At 37.4% G+C, this 14,566-nt stretch overlaps 1 protein-coding gene across 1 annotated transcript in view; it reads left to right on the forward strand.

Moving 5' to 3' along the window:
- The window catches only part of LOC117420669 (WD repeat-containing protein 70-like), a 130,473-nt gene that overhangs the window by 41,374 nt on the left and 74,533 nt on the right, over nt 1-14,566 (forward strand). The window lies entirely within an intron of this gene.

Below are 14,566 nucleotides of genomic sequence, written 5' to 3' on the forward strand. Positions count from 1 at the left end.
AAAACAGCTCAAGCTCAGTGAGGTTGGATGGAGAGCATTTGTGAACAACAGTTTTCAGTTCTTTCCACATATTCTCGATTGGATTCAGGTCTGGACTTTGACTTGGCCATTCTAACACCTGGATATGTTTATTTGTGAACCATTCCATTGTAGATTTTGCTTTATGTTTTGGATCATTGTCTTGTTGGAAGACAAATCTCCGTCCCAGTCTCAGGTCTTTTGCAGACTCCATCAGGTTTTCTTCCAGAATGGTCCTGTATTTGGCTCCATCCATCTTCCCATCAATTTTAACCATCTTCCCTGTCCCTGCTGAAGAAAAGCAGGCCCAAACCATGATGCTGCCACCACCATGTTTGACAGTGGAGATGGTGTGTTCAGGGTGATGAGCTGTGTTGCTTTTACGCCAAACATAACGTTTTGCATTGTTGCCAAAAAGTTCGATTTTGGTTTCATCTGACCAGAGCACCTTCTTCCACATGTTTGGTGTGTCTCCCAGGTGGCTTGTGGCAAACTGTAAACAACACTTTTTATGGATATCTTTAAGAAATGGCTTTCTTCTTGCCACTCTTCCATAAAGGCCAGATTTGTGCAGTATACGACTGATTGTTGTCCTATGGACAGAGTCTCCCACCTCAGCTGTAGATCTCTGCAGTTCATCCAGAGTGATCATGGGCCTCTTGGCTGCATCTCTGATCAGTCTTCTCCTTGTATGAGCTGAAAGTTTAGAGGGACGGCCAGGTCTTGGTAGATTTGCAGTGGTCTGATGCTCCTTCCATTTCAATATTATCGCTTGCACAGTGCTCCTTGGGATGTTTAAAGCTTGGGAAATCTTTTTGTATCCAAATCCGGCTTTAAAAACTTCTCCACAACAGTATCTCGGACCTGCCTGGTGTGTTCCTTGTTCTTCATGATGCTCTCTGCGCTTTAAACGGACCTCTGAGACTATCACAGTGCAGGTGCATTTATACAGAGACTTGATTACACACAGGTGGATTCTATTTATCATCATTAGTCATTTAGGTCAACATTGGATCATTCAGAGATCCTCACTGAACTTCTGGAGAGAGTTTGCTGCACTGAAAGTAAAGGGGCTGAATAATTTTGCACGCCCAATTTTTCAGTTTTTTATTTGTTAAAAAAGTTTGAAATATCCAATAAATTTCGTTCCACTTCATGATTGTGTCCCACTTGTTGTTGATTCTTCACAAAAAATTACAGTTTCATATCTTTATGTTTGAAGCCTGAAATGTGGCAAAAGGTCGCAAAGTTCAAGGGGGCAGAATACTTTCGCAAGGCACTGTATATGACAAAATACGATTCAATAACGGAGCAAATGGATCCATGCAGACTGACTACATATTATTACTTTCTATGTTTTCTAAAACCACGTGCAGGAATGAAGGTCAAAGTTTGCACATGTGCAGTACGCTATCTGAATAAGTTTTCCGAAAAGTGCGTTTACATGATATACATTTGGTTCTTTTTCGGAATTGAATCGGAAATTTCTAGGTGCTGTTTTCCGAAAACTGACCTAAGGAATATTCCGATACATTTTCCGAAAACTGTGTTTACATGACTTTTGATATCGGAATTAGTTTTCGGAAAACTTTTTCGAAATATATCGGAATTCTTATGCTCATGTAAACGCACTGATTGTTACCAACAGGCCTATAAATTAGTTTATATTATTTCAAAACAATAGCTGAAACACTGTAAATGTCTTACCTGCTGCAACTGCAAGCAACCAGCAATAAGGAACCAACTTGAAGAAAAAGGAATGTGGTACACAGGAACACCAGTGAATCAATCTGTCCAGAACTTATATACAGTAACACTGACTGCTGTTAAAAAAAAAAAACACAGTCTTTCTTCATTCTGTTACAGGCATTTTTTTTATAGTTCAAAAATAAACTTCAATGACTGACATGCCTTGTAACTTTATAGGTCAGTAACACTCGGCTGTTAAAAATAATAAAAATAAAAAAAAAAGTTTTTCATTCTTTTGTTGCAGACAAAAGTTCCTTTTCAGTACATATTAGCTGCATGGAACATTCTTAAAGTCTTCCCCAAATGTAACCGAATCACAGCATTTTCCTTTGGCCTGTAGGACAAACCGGACCTGCAACAAATTCTCTAAAGTTTGCAGGCCGAGAGCATTTCGTCAATCCGATTTCAGAAAAAGAAACAGCACTGAACATCCTTTCTGTTTCAGCATTGGCAACAGGTAGAATCACCGTGTAGTTCCCAGCACTGCCCCTGTAGTTGTAGAGGCAACACTAGTACTTTGTGATATTATCCTTTTCATTTTCTGGAATGGAAAGCTGTGATATTTGGTTATATTCATTTTGAAGTGTCCCAATCATTGTTGGGATGATGAAGTATGAGAACGCAGCACACATGTCGTTGAATGTGTATTTTGCCATAGATGCAGACGAAAACAAGCACAGGTGTCGTAGCTGCTGTATATTACCGGGCAAACGCTGTAGGACTTGTTCGACAGCAGTGACAATGAATGACTTTACCGTTCCTTTAATTCTGCCAACACATCATGAGGCACAGGGTTTTCTGTCAGAGCTAAGGCAAAAGAGGCCCCAAGCTGGCAAGCATCACTATGCATAATATGCGATTTCCAGTCGCTGTCCAGTAAGTCAGTTGTACGTGAAATAAAAATGGGGTTCACGATTTCCTGCATCAAGTGTTTCACAAACATTTCTAGCTCCTGAAAGAACTTGGTTTGGTCAACATCTTTGGCTTGGAATTTCAGATTCATAGTGTTGAAAGACTCCAGTACTTTTATCGGGTTTTATTGGTTAAAACCGAAAATCAGAATCCCTACTTGTACGCTTGCTGACGTTTGATGGAATGAGAAAACCATTTGTAGGTTTCACAGACTTGGAAACCTACCGTGTTTCGGGGAAGCTCGTCCAACGCATAACTGCATGCAAGGTGCAGTGAATGACACACACACACTTTATCTGTATGAGATTGGGCACATCTTTCTTTAACAAAGAAAAAAAGAGAACGGTTCTTACTGATCATGATGCTAGCTCCATCACTGGCGATGCCCACAAGGTTGTGGATATTCAATTCAACAGATTCCAGGTAGTAAGTCAGCAACTCATACAATCCGTTTGCAGATGCATCTGTAACGAGCAGCATTGACAAAAAATGTGTTGCAATGTTGTTAGACTGTTTAGAGTGGTACCTTATTACAACACAGAGAAGTTTTTGGCTGTTCACATCGGTTGATTCATCAACTAAGAGACCGACGGGATTCTGTCCAATGTCTGTCAGGAGTTGATTTTGGAATAATTAACTTGTGCACTTAGTACGACCCATTCTCATGTGCGATGCAATTTCTGAATCTGAGAAGCAGCTTTTACACACTGGTAGTAAGTGGTCGATGACTGACATCGGCGAGTGAAATAAGTTGCAAGTCTCAGTTAGCATCCTTTTAACAGTGTTTTTCAAACTGCTGCTGGTATATCCTCTGATTTCTACAAATCGGTCCATCATTGACGTAGAACTACGAGGAGCAGTTGCCCTTTTATGTTTGTCAGTGTCGTGAGAGACCAGATCGCTGTAGTGGGCCCGAAATGGTTTGTTTGCAGTACCTGCAATATGCTTTTGTTTCATCACCCGGTGCACTAGTTAACCACGGATTAAATTGTTGCTCCTTTTCCCATTCGCGCCTATATTTTTGAGCATATTTTGACCACTTTCCCATTTATATTACAGAACTTTTAAAATATATATTTACCTAAATAATTTATAGCGCTCAACCTTCAAAATGGCCGCTGGTGCTTCCTGCCAAGGGCAACAAATCGTAGAATATTGAAAAAAATAAATAAAAAATCACATGCTTCATTGGATGCTGTGTGATTGTGGGTGGGACAGACTGAGGGTGGGTGGGACCAATAGTTATACAAAGCATTATGGTAAATGAAGTCTAAGATGTCCAGTGTAATATATTACAGAAAATAATCCTGAATGCTTATAGCCAAAAAAATAGCCAAACAGCCAAATGAATTTTTTTCCCCGCTAGATGCTTCGAAAACAAGCCAAATTTGGCTGGAAAATGGCCAATCTGAGGGCACTGGTTTTCAAACTTTTTTTGAAACTGTACCCCTTTTGTCGGAAGGTTTCAACTAAAGTACGCTTTACAATTTTCGCTCAATGAATGGTACCATAGTTGCAATAAAAGGCAGAATAATCTGGTTAACACATTTCTTTTCTCTCCCGTTTATTTATTATATAATTTTACACAACAGTCTGGGACTGACATTGCTGAGACAGAAAACCAAACAGTAGGCTTCATTCTTAAAACGTGGATGCAAAGAATTAAAAGGTAGTATTTTTGTGTGTTCTGCATTCATTTCCTGGCCTGATGTCCCCCACCAGCCAGCCTGGTCACAGTATGTAACACTTCATGACAGTGACAAACCCACCAGCCCACATTCTCAAAGTGGCAACAACAGTATGGCACTCTTAACTAGAATAAGTCTGCACACAATTCTTTAAAAACATTTTAATGCTGTTATATTACAAAGTTCACTTTTTCTGAAGTTTTAGTGGCTAAAGAAATTATTCCCATAATTACAGAATGCAATCCAGCTCCACTGTCCTGAAACTGATAGATTATGAGGGAGTTGATTGTTTTAAAACTAGAAATATAACCAAGGATGGGCCTCATAGGAGAGAAACTGTAATGCACTTGCCTTCTATTGTATGCCAACCATGTGTGTTTAAACCTGATCCCTTTTTATACTTATCAATTAAATGATATCTTTTAATTTGTTGCGCTTGCACAGGGTAAGCCTGTTGATCTAAATTCCAATTAACTGAAAGCTGTCGAGGGACTTATGCTTTTCTGCATCAGTGCCTGCAAAGATAGCCTTTTGAGTTTTACTGTTAAGCCTAAATATTGCCCATATATATTTTAAAAGGGAAAATGTATTTAGGTGAAGTTTTCATTTGATATTCAGATAAAATGGAATGGAGAAATTGGTATTTATGCTAATGGACTGTCTTTTTTACCAGTTTTATTTCCCTGTCTTTCAATTGTTTTTATTACTTGCATTATTTTTACTCATTCTTTTACTCTTTCTTCTTTTAACATTGGCAATTTGCAAAAGGACCATGATAAGTTTCCATTGAGATTTGGCCACTCCCTATGAGAAATAGTGGCAGACCTAGAGCAGGCCGGCAAGCATGTGAAAGGTGCACCCTTTGTGAAACAATTGGGGTGACACAGGTGAACTACAGTGTAGATGGGAGCAATGCACAGGAAACATGCGGCCCACTACATTGTGCTTATGTGGAACTGCAAAGAATTTTAGGCCTGCCACTCCGTGCATGTCACTGCTTGCTACAAGTGAGCTCAGTCCTGCTATATGAAGTTTTGATTTGCATGTTTGTATTTGTTTTTAATATAAAATGGGTCTTATTAGAATTGTTAATTATAAAATGGGTTTGAAAATATTTTAATAACATTTTGCCACATTACCATCTAGCTAATTGATGTTTCAAAGTAAAGGAATATAGAGGTTATGAAATACTTTTCAAGATCAATAACTTGGGTGCTTGAGACCAAACTGGAGTGTTATCGTGGCAGAAGTTCCCATGGCCATTTATACACAAGACTACTGAAATACATTTTTTTTTGTGTTTTTTTTTTTCTTCTTTTTTTCATTTTTTTTTTAAATTCGTTAAACAATTTTATTAAGTTAAAAATGTGATCTGGAAAAAATATATAAGATGTGGGGAAATTGAATACAAGTCAGAAACAAGGCACATGCTGCTCTTGTTGACTGATGCATTGTTCTCAGGCTTATATTACAGAAAATGGGCTACAAGCATGACATGCCATTTCAACCTTTTACCTTTTGGAATTTCCATTTTAATTTTCCTATGGGAAAGCTGGACAAATGTTTCTAGTGATATGTTTTAACTCTCCAGGAAAGGATTTTCCATTTTTATTTTTTAATGTAATTATGAAGTACCTATTGAGGAACTATGGTGAGGTTTCCATGGAAAAATAAAAAATAAATCTCATCTTTCTCACGCTATTTTGGTAGTACCTTTTGGTTAGTTTGTGTTTCCATGTAGTTCTCTTTTTAGGGAGAGAAATTCTCGTTCCAAATGCAAATAACTTCTTAATAAGGGAGTGCAAGTGAACCCTGCTCATTTGGCCACCAAAAAAATATTATAAAAATATCGGGGTACGTGAGACATTATGATGGACATAATTAATTTCCATCTGCATGTTGTTGAGTTGCTTCTGATTCCCAAGGCACAAAGTGGTAAGAATCTGTCAGTAACCTAAAAATAGGAGTAGAAAAATCTTATTACAGTAGATAACAATGAAGCGTAGATCCTGAGTTCACCCCTCCAGAATGACTTATTCTCCCATGTCATCAAGGAAGACATCTGGCCTTTTTCTTTGGTCTCAACCTGATTGCAGTAAATTAGTTGCGATTGTGGAGGAATCAAGATTGCCGAGATTACCTTGATGTGTACAAATTGCTGGGATGTCCTAAGGTGCTGTCTGACGAGGCTCCTTGATGGAGCTTTCAGTTAGGCTTGAGTGTGCTGAGGTAGACAACTACAAAATGTTAGCAACAGCTAAGCTTGAGCTGTAGATCTTTATCTTGCTCACAGTTGCCCAAGAGAGCAACAGACTATTTATGGCCTTGGATAATCGGTGAAGGGATCTGCTGTTTTCTTTAGGAAGCCCTCTGTTCTCTTGGCACTTGTACTGCTTTTGCTTGGTCAAGCAAAACCTCTTAATTGTAGATAGGGTAAAATGCTTTGATCATAGTTGCTTTCACACCTCACACGTATCCTTTGATCTAGACGTGATATTGTAGGGCTTTGTGTATATTAGGACTCATTATGATTAAAGAGGCCTAATTTAGATTACATCAAAATGTATGGCCATTTCAATAAGCTTGAATAAATGGATATATTTTTTGTGTCTGCCTCTCTCCATGCAGGCAGAAAGGTAGAGTGATGATAGCAGAGCAGCTGCAGACCCAGACCTATAGGGATAGGCACCAACAGTATTCAGTCATTGTGTCGGCTAACAAGGTCGATCTTTATTCAGATTTAAGAGAATTTCAAATCTATCAAGGCAAATAAAAACCTGGTTACTTAATCTGATCAACCCATTTTTGATTACTTTAACTGGTCTAAATCCAGACTAAATCGAGGACTTTCTATACCACCATGTAAACTGACCTATCTTCCAAACTGGTTGCACTGTATATTACTGGGTGCTATTCCATTTAATGTACTTTGTGTCACCACTGCTCCTATTATAATGGTTATATTGAGGACTCTGTTAATTAAACATATTTTTATTTAGCTATTTTTTTGCTGCGGTCATGCCTGGTCCCTCCTTGAAATTGAAACATTTGTTTCAAGGGTTTTTCCTGGTAAAATAAACTCCACTCAGCTATACTATTATATACTTGAAGCTTTTCCTGCCAGAGCTGCATTAATAGCCTACAGTGGAAAACCTGACTTAGCACAAAGAAATGTTCCTTTGCTGTCATAGATTGCCTCTGTTGATAGTTAGTTTTCTTGGATATTTTCTTAGCAAATGCAATGCCATCCTTTTTAGTTAGTGAAAAATCACTTTTCTTTGTTTTAGAAGTCCATGCTTGTACCTTTTTTATTAATAGCTCACAATATAATTGTTCTTTACAGTATCTAAAGTTAGGAGTTTTATGGCTGTTTCTTTGTCTAGCCCACTTTGCCTTTTTTTTTTTACCACTGTACCTCAATAACTGATAAGAGGCCATTAGTCTCTGCTAACAGTGACAGGAGATTAAAGCTTTTAACAGTATAGCCCCAAATTTTTAGATTTTTTATTTTTTTTGGCAACAGGATACAATGATTCCCCACCCCTTTACTCCTGGAAGGGAAAAGATGTCAAAGCAGTTGTATGATTAGCCTCAGGTTGCCCATGAAGCCAGTTCTGGTAAGTGAGTAAACCTGCTGTACGACCTGCTGGGTTTTTATGCTTCACTCCCTTTTTGAGAATCTCAGCCGGAACAAGAATACCTGTTGGTGTTAAAATGCCTTGGTAAAGCAAAGTTGCTATGAAGATTTTAAGCTATCCTGAGGGCACCTGTGTTTTTGAATTTCCTCTTCATCGTATGTCCCATACATGAAACAAATCCGGCTTTAAAGTCGTCTCAGGGAACTTTTACATTAGACTGTAGCCATATTATCATTAAAACAGCTGTTGCTTCCATTAGGCTTTTGTATAAACAGCAATATGTTTCTGAAGTAGCAGGTGGAGTCATTTATCAATGTGCAGTAGCATACAGTATGACAGAATTCAGCATTCTTGCATATTGCACCAGCAATGAGTTCTGCAACAGGGGGTTTTTCAATGACAATCAATGTAATAAAGGTTCTCTAACTAGGCGTAACCAGGAATGCACAGGCAGTACAGCTTTTCAGTCAATTCACGGTTAACAAAATATTAACATTTGCTATTTTCAGGGAGAACAGGTGAGGGGATGATACACCAAGTGAGCTGTAAAATCCAGTATTGCATCTTCAATAAAAATGTATCCCCAAGTCTTATAATTTACTTGGGATATAAAAACATAAATAACAGTATAATAATGGGTACAAATGATACTGTTCCTACTGTACCATTATAAGGAAAAATAAAAGCTTTTTTTCCCTGTTCCTGGTCTTTTGTTCTGTGATTTGATGGTGAATAAATTACTGTCAGGCTTATTTGCAAACTACAGGTCTGCCCAGAACATGTGATCCTGGAGTTCCATAAATATAAAATAAAATACTTGGAACTAGTAAATCTATTTACTGCCCTGATGTGTTGTTTTGAGTCCAACTCTGAAACCTAGTATCCTTTGGCATTTAGAAACTGTTTACATGTTTGTGTAACTGACTTGTGCTTGTCTGCATATGAAACTGCAACTGTTTTTAAATTAAATTCTGGTTGATGATAATAAAAAATGTCGAATAAGAAGCAAGTCTGATGGTAGTAACCCATGTGAATCTTTTGGGGATTTTGTGAACAAACATTTCAGGTGAAAGTTTACTTGTGTTTCTGGCAGCAATATCACCTGTTGGCAGTGGTTTGTATACCATAATAGCTATTCATAAATGCACACATTACTAGTGTTTCACAAGGAATGAATCCGGAGTGATCGCTGTGGGACATTCTGGTGATCGTTTGCACAACTTGCAGGCTGTCAGGCTAATCGATGCCACCCTGCTGCCTATTCGCCCATACGTACCCTGTAGACAGTGTGAATTTGTCCAATCAATGTAAGTGGCTCTATTGGGATTTAAACTGAGCATCAGCGAAACAGTGCTCTGAATCACTGCTCAGCCATGACATACTGTGTCTCTTTGCATTCTCTTAATAATTTTGGATTTACAGTACTCTGTTGCTGTCAGCTTGCCCAATTACATGGGAGCTCCATGTTGCTTCATTCTCCATACTGACCTAATTGTTTACAAAGAGATTTGAATGGGTGGGGTTACAGATATTTCCTCAGAATAGTTGTGTGAAATAAAGTTATTTGGGAGGATCACAAATTTAAAGAACTGATTAGGATTAATTTATGAAAGAAGCTTGCATCCAAGAACATATAGGATCACCCTTTAGTAACCGCATACGAAGTTTTAAAATCTGTATCAGGTCATGTTTGTGGGGACAGCAATCATAGGTGGGATTCAGGAAATCGTGCAAAAACTTTGTTTTACTTTACCACCACAATGAATGCTAACCAAATGGAGTGCAGTCAAAGTAGCAATTTTTAAAAATCAACATGCAGTCATGTTGTTTTGTGTTTTATTTGCCGCTTACTGAGCCAAAACAGTTAGCTCCTCTGTCCTACAGTTTCGTTTACTTCTCCATCTCAAAAAGTATGTGACAAAATTCCACAACCTTCCATATTGTTTTCTTTTGAGAAGTATTATTTACTGTAAGATTTTGTAGAGCAAGAAACTCGGGATGGTGGTAAATCTAAAAAAATTAAAATAAAAATGCTGTAATATTAGGATATAGCTGCGCTCCAATGCATTCCATGCACTTTTTGTCATTTCTTTTAATTTTGTTGTATTACACGCTCCTATTTGTAAAGCGCACTGTTTTTGCTGCCCTGGTAGCACATTTCTCTGCTTACTTCACATAGCAACATGCAGTAAAGTGAGCTACTAACTCTGCCTCTGCCTCGGCACAAGAAAAAGCAGATCAAGTTCAAAGTCTAAAACACACTGTGGGGCACTTAGTTCTTTTGATTTTGTTCAACCAAATATGTTTGAAAAAGATGCAGTTTAAAATAAACCCCCCTTTTGAAATGAATACTAGGGCTAGATTTGTAAGTTCAATGCAACACCTCCTTCACTTTGTCATCTCTCTCCCTGCACGGCAAAAAGTCTGTAACAATAAGAAAAACTGGGCACGACCTACGGTTGAAGCCCAATTTAAATCCAGATTTATTTTGGGATAAATGCCCAGTAAGTTGGTAACTAAACACGCCCCAAAAAATAAAGAACCAGTGTCTCACAATCCACTGCTTAAGAAAGGTTATCTGATACAAATAAATTGGCAATGAGCAATAGGCTCAGCTATGTGATGCAAGTCAGTAGGTGTTTTTCTTCTTTTTCCTTCTAGTAATGGTCAGTATAATTCACTACCAAATACCTATTTAGTATTTACTATACAAGTATATCATTTTTATTACATATATAACCTTTTACATAATTGTCACATTATGCATTTTATTTCTATTTAGAGAAATGTGTTTTAGTTGATGCATTTTAATTTAACATATCTTAGAAAAACACTTTTTACTAGGTTAACTGCTATGATACACAGGACATCAATTGTAATATGGTATGATTAGCAAAAATACATTTGTTTATTCAATGTCATTGGTTACAGTAGTTCTCACTGCCCAGCACCAAGGTTGAACTCGGCATGAATGATAGATTCTCTGTACCCTCAAGGTTGTAACATATTTTAGAAAAATGTTTAGAAATTAAAAGGTAAATGATTGGCTTTATCAAATAATATAGAGGGTATATTCCCAAAAGATGGCTCCCAGTTCCCACTTTGCTTACTTGCTATGTTCTTTTTTGTTTTCACAACAAGAGTTTTGCATATGAAAGAGACTTTGTAAGTGGAGCAATATATTTCTGAGGCTTTGGTTTTTGACAGTGATGATTTGCAGCACCAGCTCTGCAGATGCTCAAACATATGTCTGCAAGTTAATCCTTGCTGGAATATACAGTAATGTAAACTTGTACTAAAAACTGCTTGTTTCAGTGGAAGAACTGTTATTAAAATTGTGTTTAAAACTAGTTTTAATTTCATAGTTACTACACCCATCTGTTTTTCTGTTGTATTCATCTGTAGCCCCTTTCACACTTGCACTCCTAACCGGGGTCACAATCCTGCATAGTGTGAAACCACGTACTTGTGTTGTAGCCCGCATGACCCGGGTCGCAGCGACCCACCTCAGGATGTGGATCGACATGCCTTGACCCAGGCTCAGCGAGACAAAATGCATGATGGCCGTTCGTAAGCCGACGAAATAACAATCAACCACTCCAGCGTGAAGATTTCGCTTCCACAAGGAGCATTTCTGTTTAGCCATATTTTTGTTGATTGAGACACACCATGAGCCAGATTGCAGCAGGGATGAATAAACATTTGTGCTAATCAGCATTTGGGCCAACTTTTCAATCTAGAGCAGTTTGGATGGAAGTGTCCGTAACTAGCTGCTTCCATGGCATTGATACGCGCATTGTGTACTTGCATCTGTCACCCAGGTCATCCTGCTTTATCAAAAGCAGCGTGAAATTGTGTAGCCGACCCACATGACACCGGGTCCTGATCCGGGTAGGTTTTGACCCGGGTAGAGCATGCCTGTGTGAAAGGGGCTCATGTGGGACTGAGAGGAAAGGAGATAAGTTGGTATATTTTAATGAACTAAACAGTGATGTTGCCATTTATCAGAAGCAGATTAATCAGAAATTGTGATATCATTATCGCTATCTCTGTCTACCCTCTGTTTCAGCTCTTTGTTTGATTCATCAGGATAGTTTTATATTAATACTCTTATTTGTGTCATATCTGAATCAAATAACTAAACTGCAAACCTGAAGTTGAAAGGCTGTCATCTGAAATTAAGTATGTGAACATGTGTTCATCAAGCTGGTATTTAACCACTTCAACTCCAGATGTAAAAATGAAACCCCTTCCCAGGTACCAGATTTTGAAAATTAATAATGTTTTTCAAACCTGTAATTGCTATAAAATGTTAACATATGATGAATAAAACACAAATAAATTAATATTTAGTTTGCTATTTGATGTGTTATTTTATTCTGTTGTGTACTGCGCAGCAAATTTGGTACTGTAGCTTTAATTAGAAGACCGCACTGGGACGTTGCTGCTCACTGCTTGTTTTAGGTTGTGACTTTGGATGAGCGGGTTCGGGTTAAGTGAATTTTCTGCATTGCGATGGGGTCATTCGCAAGACAACCCCACCCTGAACACGAAAAGATTTCAGGGTTCTAAAAATCCTTCCACATAAGCACTCTAAAATGAACGTTCTATAAATAGTCCTCCATAAAAACGATCTTCTCTATAAAATGAATGTACAAAGCAGTTTTTAAAACTGTATACTTTTATTTGAATACACAGAGAACAAAAGATTGTGAAAAGATGTATTCTTCTTCTTCTTCTTCTTCTTCTTCTTCTTTTCCTTCGCAGTTGATTTAAATATTTCCAGATATCGAGCAGTTATTAAAAATGCTTCTGGGAAAGTTGCCTAATACTTGGACAGCAGAAGCAGTGTTACCCTTCAGAAGAGCTTGATGAAGAAACCGGTTCAGTTTGTCCGACAGTACTTCTCTCTGTACTACTTACAGCGAATGTAGACATCTCAGAGGGGCTCCTATTTTCCGGGATGTTTTCATTTAGCCATTCCTCAATTGACATCTTATTAAAAAGGTTAAAATTGACTTTAAAACGACATTTTGTTAACAGCTGATGGAGTGATCTTGTTTGATTTGTTTTTGTGATGCGGTTACATAGATTCTAAGGGCATATATTAGGGATTATATCCCTCTAGCTCAAGATACTTGGCAAATTTACATTAAGGAATATTTTTAATTTAAGGTACTTTCAAAAAGAATACTGTTTTAAGTGGGCATGAGTAAAACCCATTAATGCCCTCCCAGTAAAAGTAGATGAGGCAGATCTGCACTGCAACCGTCTTCCGATTTTAAGAGAAGATTGGAAGGCCACCTGTTACGTGGAATTATTTTACTGTACAAATTATTATTCCTGTGAGGAACACAGGAAATGTAGCCTGACCTTGGTAATGAATACAGCAGTGCAGCTAAACATGGGTTGCCTCACTTCTCACTGCAAATTCAAGCACAATAACGGAGTAAAATCAGATTTGTCTCCTGATGATTGATTATTACAATTCTTAATCTGTTGTGCAGATGTGGAGCAGAGAATTAGGAAGTAATATGTAATTTAAAGTCATACCTGTATCTGTGCTCTGTTTTTAGGAAAAACAAGTATTTCAGTTGTATGTTATTTATTGTAAAGGTATCGAAGTGATAATTTCAGCCTTTGCTATTGTATTTTGAGAGGCCAAGTTCAGTAGAAATTATATATATATATATATATATATATATATATATATATATATATATATATATATATATATATATATATATATATATATATATATATATATTTGTTATTTTTATTTTATTTATTTTTTTTTTTTTTAAATACCAGCCTTAAAATGAATTCTTATTTGGCTAAATAAGAAATGACCAGGAATGGGTTACAGAGGAAATATTTACACAGAACCAGCACAGTGAACACAAGCTTTGGCACAAGTGTTTGAAGTGGCCAAGCGTCAATCATGAGTTTGGTAAACCTTTTATATGGTAGCAAAGTTTAGTGGACAATGGACACTGTGTTTTTCTGATTTCTTTTGAAATTTAGTTGGGTGGCTTTAGCAAAACAATTTGGGAAAAAAGCACATCAGTGTGAAAAGTATGAACGTGGCAAGATTGTGTTTTAAACTCTTAAGATCTTTTCAGATTGATATTACACTGTTCTCTAGAATAGTTTCCTCATATTAAGTAATATAAACTTACACAGCCCATCTTAGTCACTCTACCACTAGGGTTTGTTCACTGTGCCGACTGTTGTAATTGAGTTATCAAATGCCTATGAAGGGGAATGGCTCTTTATATGATATTCTGTGTTTTTAAATTTGTTAATCTGCATACAAGTATGTGACATTATGTCCATCTCTGACTGACACACCTCCTATGTGCCTCTTCAGGAATGTGTGGTATATCAACAACATTATTCAGTGTTCAGATCTTCATGACAGAGTGTTATTTTCACACTCTGCTTGAAAAGCAAAATAGCAGGTGATAACCATTTACTTTTTGGAATGCCTGCATTAGACCCCTGCCCGAGAACTGAAAGCTTGAAAACAGCTCTTTTATATTTGAATTAACTTAAGCTTGT

Source organism: Acipenser ruthenus, chromosome 1, assembly GCF_902713425.1.
Source record: "Acipenser ruthenus chromosome 1, fAciRut3.2 maternal haplotype, whole genome shotgun sequence".
Taxonomy (NCBI): Eukaryota; Metazoa; Chordata; class Actinopteri; order Acipenseriformes; family Acipenseridae; genus Acipenser; species Acipenser ruthenus.